This window comes from Microtus ochrogaster, chromosome 17 (assembly GCF_000317375.1).
Source record: "Microtus ochrogaster isolate Prairie Vole_2 chromosome 17, MicOch1.0, whole genome shotgun sequence".
NCBI classification, from domain to species: Eukaryota; Metazoa; Chordata; class Mammalia; order Rodentia; family Cricetidae; genus Microtus; species Microtus ochrogaster.
Genome location: NC_022019.1, coordinates 28,096,597 through 28,107,088, shown reverse-complemented (window position 1 = coordinate 28,107,088; position 10,492 = coordinate 28,096,597). Strand labels below are relative to the sequence as shown.

The 10,492-nt window shown below is 37.3% G+C and overlaps 1 protein-coding gene across 1 annotated transcript in view; it reads right to left on the bottom strand.

Annotated features, from left to right (window-relative positions):
- Gpc5 (glypican 5) overlaps positions 1-10,492 on the bottom strand; it is a 1,182,296-nt gene that overhangs the window by 667,705 nt on the left and 504,099 nt on the right. The gene's annotated exons all lie outside the window — the stretch shown is intronic.

The following is a 10,492-nucleotide window of genomic DNA, read 5'->3' as shown; positions in this document are numbered from 1 at the left end:
CTAGAAGTAGGATCAAAACCCAGTGCCATTGTCCTTGGCTTCTCAGCAGCCCTCATTGTCCGTCATATTCAGAGAGTCCGGGTTTATCCCCTGCTTTTCGAGTCACAATTCAGCTGGCATTGGTGAGCTCCCAATAGATCATGGGTTTTAGGTGTTAAGTTTCTTTGTTTTTGGTGAGTTACTCAGACTTTACCTATCTCTTATGAAAGGAACAGATATGGTGTTCAGGGTTTCTCAGTTTGGGATCTTTGGACATTTGCTTATGATTAGAGATTACACATTATTTCTTATCACTATAGTGATATTTCATTTTAATTACATGATATTAAGAATATTTGATGCTGTTAAGTCCTTTTATCAGTAATGTTAACACCTGTCTCTATGCAAGATCGTCATGGGGTTTCTAGAGACCATTAGGTACTGAATTCTTTGACATAGTGACTGGTTAATACACAGATGGAATTACAACATTGTCACATTAAAGCAGGGTTGCGAAAGGCAGGAAGCAGGGGCCTATTAAAGGGAACAGGTGAAAGGTTTCTGAGCAAGTTGGAACCTTTGCAGGTGCCACGGCCTGTGGGTGAGGTCCAATCCATGAACGGTAAGTAAAGGACAAATAAGCCAGGTGGACGGAGATTTAGTGTAAGGTTTAAAAGGGAGCGGGGGATGTAGAGGGGAGGAACAGAGGGGAGAAAGGGGGGAAAGTGGAGAGAGAGGGAGAGAGAGACAGACAGACAGACAGACAGAGAAAGAAGGAAAAGAGACCTAGTCCCCTTTACTTAGTAGGAAGAAAGACTAAGAGTGGGCTGAGTTTCTCTTAAAGGGACAGGATACCATTTGCTATGCAGGTTGGCACAGGGCCTGAGGCGCTATTCCAGGGTGTGCCTGAATACTAAAAATACACTGTCATTATTTGTAATAGCCAGAACCTGGAAACAACCTAGGTGGCCCTCAACTGAACGATGGATAAACAAAGTGTGGTACATTTATACTTTCGAGTACGACTCACCTGTAAAAAAACAATGACAGACAAGGTTTCCTGACAAAATTTGGGAGCATGGGGTCAGAGGATAGAAGGAAGGGGACAAGGGGAAAAAGCAGGGGAGAAGGGGAGGGTTGGGGAGAGCTTGAGGGAATGAGATAGTCGAGATGGAGGAAGAACAGATATTGAAAGACCCTACAGACCCCCTCCTCAAAACCTGCAGCTAGCATGCTCCTGGGGGAACGTCCTGTTTGCTTTAAAAAAAAAATTCTCCGGATCAGCAGCCAGCCTGCTCTCGTAAGAACATCCCATGTGCTTGAGAGAGCAGGATGTCTATGAGATAGGAAGACTGCAAGGCAGGATGTCAATAAGATAGCACATCAACAAAGAAGGTTGACTGCAAAACAGGATATCTATAAAGATAGGAACAGAATGACTATTGCCAAACATCCGTGCTGAGAGAGGAAACCATTCATGCCCCCCACCTCATTCTGATTGACCGATAACCACGCTTTTGCTTCTGTAAACTTGCTTTTTGCATCCTGTGGCCTGGTCTCGGAGTGTCCTGGTTCTGGGGTCTCCATCGGAGAAAAAGGTCCTCTCTGAGGGTCTTTCAATATGAGAGCAAGGAAAGAGATATCTTGATTGAGGGAGCCTTTTGGGGGTTAGCAAGAAACCTGGCTCTATAAAAATTCCCAGGAATCGACAAGGATGACCTCAGCCAAGACCATAAGCAATAAAGGAGAGGGTGTCTGAACTGACCTTACCCTGTAGTCAGACTGAAGATTATCTTAAATATCACTACAGAACCTTCGTCCAACAACAGATGGAAACAGAGGCAGAGACCCACAGCAGAGCACTGGACTGAGCTACCACGGTCCAATTGAAGAGTAGAAGGAATGAGAATATGAGCAAAGAGGTCAAGACCAAAAAGGATCCATCCAATAAAACAGTTTACCTGAGCTAATGGAAACTCACCAACTCCAGCTGGACTGGGAAGGAACAACCATAGGACCAAACTAGTCTCTATGAATGTGGTTGACAGTTGGAGCAGACTGAGGGGCCACTGACAGTGCACTTGAATTTGTCTCTATTACATATACTCGCTTTTTGGGATCTTATTCTCTTTGGATGTATACCTTGCTCAGCCTAGATGTAGTAGGGAAGGCCTTGGACCTTCCATAAAGCAAAGTGTCTTACCCTCTTTTAGGATTAGAAGGGGTGGGGTGGGAGGGTGTGTAAAGGGAATTGGAGGAGAGGGGGAGTGGGAATTCGAATTTTTTAATGAATAAATAAACAAACAAACAAACAAATATCTCCCCAACAGTTTGAATTTCCATGAGTGTATTAGTTTCCTATTGCTGCAAAGCGAATTTTTACGAATAAAGAAAACCGAAGCAACACATGCTTATGATTTCACTATTTCCTTGGGTTAGGAGTCCTGACATGATTTTCCCCAGCCTGGAATCAAGATGCTAAATTACATGAAAACTCACCCCGAGCTTTTCTGGGAGAGATCTGCTTTCAAGCATACTGTCTTTGTTGAGAATTGATTCCTTGTAGTGAGACAGACCATTGTGTGATCTGGTTTCTGTTGGTCGTTGTCTGGATTCTCTCAAGTGGCCAGAGTTTCGCACGACATGGGCTTTCACAGGCAATTCATAACATGGTGGCTATCTGCTTCTTTAAGATGAGTGTGAGAATCTCCTACCTCAAGTGAGAACTCAGCAGTTCCTGCCTCAGGGATTTCACCTTAATCCAGGCTTCTAGAGTTTAATTTTACTTTTAATTCACTTTCAAAAAATGAATTGGGATCTTAACTTTATTTGAAAATCCCTTTACCTTGTCATTCTGATACGAGAAACAAGCCATGTGGTCTGCCTGACCTCATGGAAATGGAATTTGATAGTAGTGTATGACTTGCTGTGGGCATGGAGGAATAATTTTAGACAGAGACTAACACAATAAGGAAAGAGTTTAATTCAACTAAGTAGCCAGACATTCATCAGCTACTATGAAACAGGTACTTTGAAGTTTACTGAACTATAAATAAATACCCACACTTTATATTATTAAGTATCAAGGTGCTCTGTTTTTAGTCAAAGATAACACAAAGTAGGAATACAGAGCAGACGGCAGCTAAAATGATTATCAATATAAGCAAAAATTTCACAGGTATCCCCGTGTTAGAGCACTGCAGACACTAGAAGAGGGTTTAGACACGGGTGTGTCCAAGGCAACAACAGGAGTGACATCATTCAGTACAAAATAGCAATGGTAGAATTTTGGCAGGAGACAAACATGGGAAGTTTAAGTTTCTATGTAAGTTAGGGTAGATTATGAAATGTTCTTAGAAATGATCAGAAGAGGGTTAATACCCATATATGAAGACATTTTAAGAATATTAATAAATTCTCATTTAAAATATGCAACATATCAAAGGATGTGCTAATTGGTGTGAAGAGAAAACCTATTTTAGAAACATTTTGGAGCTTATTAAGCCACACAAAGTAATTGATTAATTTGATATCTAGTTAAGATGGCAAAGAAAAGTGATTTCAAGTTCAGGATGGGAAGGGCATCAGCAAAGGAATCTCAAACCAGAAATAATACAGGAGAGATATTATATTATCAGTTTCCCTTTGTCCCTATGAAAATCTGCTGCAAATTTAGCACAAATGCATTATTTTAGTGTTCTCAAGAATCCTCATCAAATACATCTGTCTGGGCTAGCATCAGGTTTCATGTAAATGCTCCAGAGAAGCACTGCGTGCCTTTTCTTCTACTTGTGACTCTTGTGGTTGTACTGAACCCACCCTGATAATCTCCGCATAACCAACCCTACATTGGAGGCAACAGGCATGGCGACCTTCATTTTACTGTGCATTAATTTCCTTTGCTACTTGGCATGTCCGCAGACTCTAGCATATAGGACACGCAGAGGACACTGTTTTCTGTTCCCTGTTGTCTTCCTCAGTCTCCTATCTCACACATAAAATACCTTAATTCTCACTCCATTTCCTGAAAGGCAGTAATCACACTACGGCACCAATTTTAGGTACATTTCATCCAATGCGAAAGCTCCAAAGACCCACAGCACTCACAGAACACAAATTAAGACCAGTATGAGATAGTAGTTACAGATAATCTTGTTCAAAGAGGGGACAAATGGAAAGATAATGAGATCTTCAGGTGTTGTACAGTTTTACAATTTAAATCGGCAAGCACCATTCAGTTTCAATGCCTCCAGCTAATCCCCTGGGATAGCCAGGTGGTTCAGTGGAGAATGTGCTTCCCATTCAGGTTAGACAACATGAATTCAATGCTGACAATACCTATAAAGATGAAGGGACAGAAATCACTCCAAAAAGTCATTCTTTGACCTACACACACACATGGTGTAGCATGAGAACACAACACACACATACACAAAACACTAAATATATTATGTTAAAATAATAACCTGAAAGAAAGCAACAATGCTATATGATCTCTCTGTGTGTCTACCCTCCATGGACTCCAGGCACTGCCTTCTAGATCATCTTTCCTCTTCATGAGTTAGAGCATGTATACACAGTCTGGTAGCTTAATTAGCCGCTCTCCTTGGATATCTTAGAATCAGATGTTGTTATTTAATTTTGTGACCTTTGTATATTTTTGGACATAATATAGCAGTATTTTGGTAGGAATTTGATTCTCAGGAGCTTATGGGGATTATATGCCTCTATTTATGGACTTTCTGTGGCATATTCAAAGACTGCTAAGGGACTTCATCATCTCATTTCTATTTTTATCCTCTGTGGAGATGGTAAGCTATGAGTCTCTCCGTGACTCCTTACAGAATTCATTAAACTTTATTTTTCTATTTTATTTTTACTTGATAAGTGTGTGTGTGTGATGGGTGTAGGCACACGTAAGTGTGCCAAGGTCAGTGGACAACTTTATGAGGTTAAGATTTCTCTTTTCATCTTCCTTTGGGTTCCAAGGTTGAAACTCAGGTTTCAGGGTTCCACACAAATACTTTGCACACTGAGCCATCTCAGTTCCCACTCCTAGCCTTTTATGAGACAGAATTCTTTGCTTTTAGAGCTTCCTCAGTTTTCTGTTTTCTATCTATGATTTCAATATATAAAGAAGGTTCCAAAAACAAACTTTTGAAATTACTAATGTCTTTTTAAATGTAGGTAGTATGAACATTAACTAAATAATCCAGATTTTCTTATTATCTCCTTTTCCCCATTTATTTTTTACAGGTTTCAAGAAGTGATAAGCATGAAGTCTCAAGAAATTTTCAAGAAATTCCTTCAATTTTTAGTACAATTTGTGAGTTTTTCTTTCCTCATTCTTGAATTTCACAATTCAACTAAATGCTTTTCCAATATGCAAAATCTTTTTTCCCTACTAACTTTAAAAAAAAACTTACTTATTTTCCATTTCAGCACTCAGTAGGTCATCACTTACCATCCAGCCTTCTACTGACAAGCTATTTATGATCATCCTGGCATTCTCACTGTTACTGTCACCGAGTGTAGACATTCTCCATCATGCTTCTCACTTCCTTTAGAGACATTAGCATCTACACTGTGATTTGCATTGTTAAGGAAATTCTGGGTTTAAATGCCATGCAAGCCCTGTGAATGTCTTCTAGACATATTTTTGAGCTAATTCCAAATCACCTGGCAAATTTTTCATTGTATGTAATACAACATAATCCTACTTGCAGACAGCAAATTGCAAACTAGTTTTTTCATGCTCTATTAACATATCCTTGGTGGTTTAGAAGAGCGCCATTATGACATTTTACTCGTCAGAGTTCCAACAAAGGTAACTTGCTAACACTAAGGTATTGGTAAAGTATCTGATTTGCTTCTCAGCTGTATATAAGAACCTGTTTTCTTGCCTTTTTAATATGTATAGCCTCCTTTACACTCTTTGGATCTATCCATATTTAGAATATTATGCAGTCCTTTACTAAAAATTTCTCTGATCATTCTTACACAACCACATTTAAAGGTTACAGAGGATACTCTTCTCTTATTACATGTCTAAGTATATTTGTAGCTGCAGTGGGTCAAATTTTTACATCTAAGTTAGTCTTCCCATTTGAAGATTACCCAATGAAATACTTTAATTTCTTAACCAATTAATAATTCTAATTCAGGTAGCAAGCTTAATTCCTTTTTCCACACATTAATCTATTACCATTACTACAATAGGACATGGGACTCAATAATTTATAACACCAAGAAATGTCTTCCCTAATATCGAGAGTTGTACAGTACAAGATGCAGGTGTCTATTGAGAGCCGACTTGTTTCATCACTAAAGGCAGAAATGGAAAACACTTTCGCACAGCACAAAGTAGAAACTATAAGAGGATGATGTAGTTCAACACTTTACAAGATGCTAATCTTGTCAGTTGTATGTTGCCTCTTAATCTTCAATTACTGGCATCAAGGCTCTGCTTATTAATGTTTTTAAAGTAGGGATTACATTTGTAATATACATTTTGGACCCATTCAGATCAAGGGAATGTATAGACAGCATGTTCACAGTGTGGAATGACTAAGCCATGGTCGTAGTGAGCCAAAGGTCATGATTTTGTCTACAAACAGTTTGAGAGAAAATTGATTATTTCAATTTCGGACATTTTGAGCATGAGTTAGGTGGTAACGTCCAAATAGATCTGTTCAGGTGGCATCACAGTGTAAGTGTGGGTAGTAGGAAAGTCAGGCAGGGATATCTGCTGTTGTATAATTACAGGATAACCCAAGGAAAGGGAGTTCAAGGAGTCAGGTTCTTGATCCAATGATAGAAAAAAAAATAAGCCAGAAGAATATGTGCCATGTACTCCAAAGCTGTGGGTTACTGAGGCTGGAGGTGCAGCTTAGTGGTAGAGTTTATGCTTGGTATATGTCAGATTTAAGGTTTCATTGCCATCATTACAAAACGGCTCCATAAAGATGGATGTAGTGGACATAAATTTTCATAAATATTAAAGTGATGTTTTCCTCTGGTGGGTTGTTGTCCATCCATTATTCAGTAGCTGAGCTCTGGGCTCAGAGGTGGTATCTTATAGTGAGATGGGAAACCACACAAAGAGTCTTGGCAACCAGGCTCTCAGGACTGGCTCTACAAGCTATCAGTCTTGTTACCTTGAGGAGGTCATTGTAATTATTAGCAAGACAATTTTCCTATCAGTAATATAAGGCATGTTTAGCATATATCGTCAAGAGACTAAAATAATGTAACACAGGGAAGATCTTTGCAAATACAAAATACAAAAGTGAATTTTAAAAATAATTCATTTGGGGAAATATTATAGAGAAAAAAGGATTTAGAAGTAATAAGAAGTCTTCTCTGAACTCAGTGAAAGAGAATGTGTTTTATCCTTTGGTAAATTTATTTTAATAAAGTGAATTTCTGTTAGTCCCTCAGTGTTTCTCTTGCTGTGTGAATGTGTGCTCTTTGCCTTTCCTTTATCCCATTTCTTCTCTAGGTTGTTAATGCATAGAGTCTTAGCAAGCCCTGTTCTCAAACTGCATCAAGCAATAGATGCCACTGATTTCCAGCCTAGAAAAATCTCATTTTCAAGGAATGTTTGAGCTTTGACTTCCATCACAGTCAGAATATTTTGGATCTAAAGTCCCAACTCTGTATAAATAAGAAAGGCACCTTTGAAATTGTATCAATAAACAGCAACATGAAATGGAATTTAAATTAAAGCTATAGGACATATAAAATTAGAAAATCAAAATATAATCTAACTTAATATTTTAAATTTTTTACAAAAATTCTTTAAAATGTCATATTTTTATAAATGAATTGGATTAGAACAAATAGATTTTGAAAGAGTAAAATCTGCTGTAAATAGAAAGATAAGTTAGAATAGTCCATATATCATTGCTTATAATATTAGAAAATGTATTTAATATAAAAGATGACTTAAAAGCATGTATTGGGCAATAATTATGTGTATAACATTAACAAACTGATTCGTTGACCAATGTATTATTTAAGTTTCCTTCTGTAAAATAGCATAAATGTTTCAGAAGAATTTTTGGCTGAAGGTCTTATATATTTAAAAAGATTAGACAATAAATTTAATATTATTTTAAGAAAATTATAATGTTCTCCAGATGTCTGAGAATAATAGAAGAGACTCAAATAACCTAAGAAAATACATGAAAGTTTGCATAAACAGTATCATGAAAAGTAATTATGGAGGCCAATAATTGATTGACTTTAATACTGACTAATAATCAAATAGTAGCACTGTAAGATCTTTATTGTTTTCAGGGACAAATTCTTCAAAAGTCCAGTAATAATGATCTTAAAAGACCGTTTAGTATTACTGAGACATACATGAAAAGGATGGAGTGAATAAAGTTTCATCCTTTATAAAGTCTAATATCACCCTAAATTGTTGATACCTAACAATCTAAATCAATTTGAAAATTGTAAATACTATTTTCTATTTAGCAATTTTTAACTTCAACAACTCATTCCCTATAAATCATAGCTCATTCCAAGGCTATGTTTTTTTTTTTTTTACAATGCCTAGTGTGTTTTGTAACTGTCACATTGTATACCTTAACAGTTTGTGTTCAAATTAAAAAAACAAAACAATCAAGCGGAATTGTGCTGATGGAATTTCACTGTCACTGTCTCCATGGGAGTCCACTGTGAGTCTGAAAAGGAAACACTCCTGACCATAAACAGCTGTGATATGAGTTCTAGAGTTGTTTATCACATGCAAAACTAATCCTGTAACATCCAGGCTTCATGACAGGAGCAGCACCATTTACACAGTAGGTCTTTGAAACTTTGTGAGTCGCAGGTGGGCCCAAGGGCAGTCAGATATTTTCACTCATACGTTGTAAAGATATAGGAAAATTGAGTATTTAATCATTTCTATTCAAGAGGAATGTTTACTTTAAAATATCTTCCTTAGGCATTTACTTACTTAATTGATAAACATTGTGATTGCTTCCTTTCCTAAACATTTACCTATAATTAGTTTTTAAATATTTTTTATTTATTTTAGAAATAGGATAAATATATAAAACATATTTGATTTTATCAATCCCTCATTACCTTCCTCATAATCTCTCTAGTGCTCAACTCCACATATATCTCCCAAATCCATGTCCTCTATATTTATTGTTACAAAGAATCCCGTGAGGCAAATCACTACTGCCCATATGTGCATAGTTGTGGTGGCCAAGCTCTATACGCACAGACTATCTACAAGGTGCACATCACCAAAGCATAGTAACGCTTCTCCTCTTGAGCAGCTAGCAATTGCCAATAATATCTCCAGCAGATATGGATGTCAGAAACCCTCTCCAATTGATGCTGGACTTTTGGTCAGTTTGATCTTGTGCAGGTTATTGCACTTGTCATGAGTTAATGCATATAACAGTCATATTATGTCCATAGGTCATTCTTTTCATCCTCCAAACCTGGCAGCTCTTAAAGTCCTTCTCACCAATATTCCAGAGAGTTCTTTGAGAATTGGCTGTAGGGAAGTTGATAGAGTTGACTCACAGACAGATGAGCACCACAGTTACCTATGCTTGGCACTGTGATCAGGTATGAGTCTCCATTAAATAATAACCACTGCAAAAATATATCTCTCGGACATATTAAAGAAGGGACTATGGAGCTCAGCAAAACTCCCCCAAACAAGAAATAAGAATGGCTAGAAAACAATTTATGAGTGTTCAAATGTATTACCTAACAGGGAAATGTAGATTAAGACCACTTTAAGGTTTCATTTCACTAGAAATGAGGAAATGATCAGAAAGACAAATGACAATGAATAGATTTAGCAAAAGGGAAAACCTTATACACTACAGCAGAAGTGTAAACCAAGGTGGTCACTTTGGAAATCAGTCAGAAGATTATTTTCAAAAAATCTAGAAATAGAATTATGATCCAGATATATCCCTTCTGGACATGTACCCAAGGAATCTGTGTCATAGTGCAGAAATATTTGAACATTTGTGATTATTATGGCTTTATTCCCAGTAGCTACAAAGTAGAATAAAAGATTCATAATCAATAAGAAATTGTGATATATAAACACAGTGGAATTCTAATACAATATGAAAAAAATTAAGTGAAATTTGCATAATTGGATAAATCTTGATAAATTATCTAGACTCAGAAAGAGAAACACCACCTTTTCACTCTGATATTTAAATCCTGACTTCAAAACTATCCTATGTTTAAAGGAGAGCATATGTGCATTCCAAGAACTGAAGGAGCTACAGGGAGTGGATGCCTTAAGAAAGGGGAGGGGCTACAGTAGGGGCAGAAGGGATACTGTATAGAAGGGGGTGTGGATGGTGAAATGAAGTGTTGGTGGAAAGTTTAGTCAAAACAAAGTGCTCATGAAAATCTCTATGGATCTCTGTCTCCTTTCATCGCCTGATGAAGGTTAATATTCAGGAGGATGCCTATATGTTTGTCTTTGGATTCACCTTCTAATTAGCTTCTCTAGGAT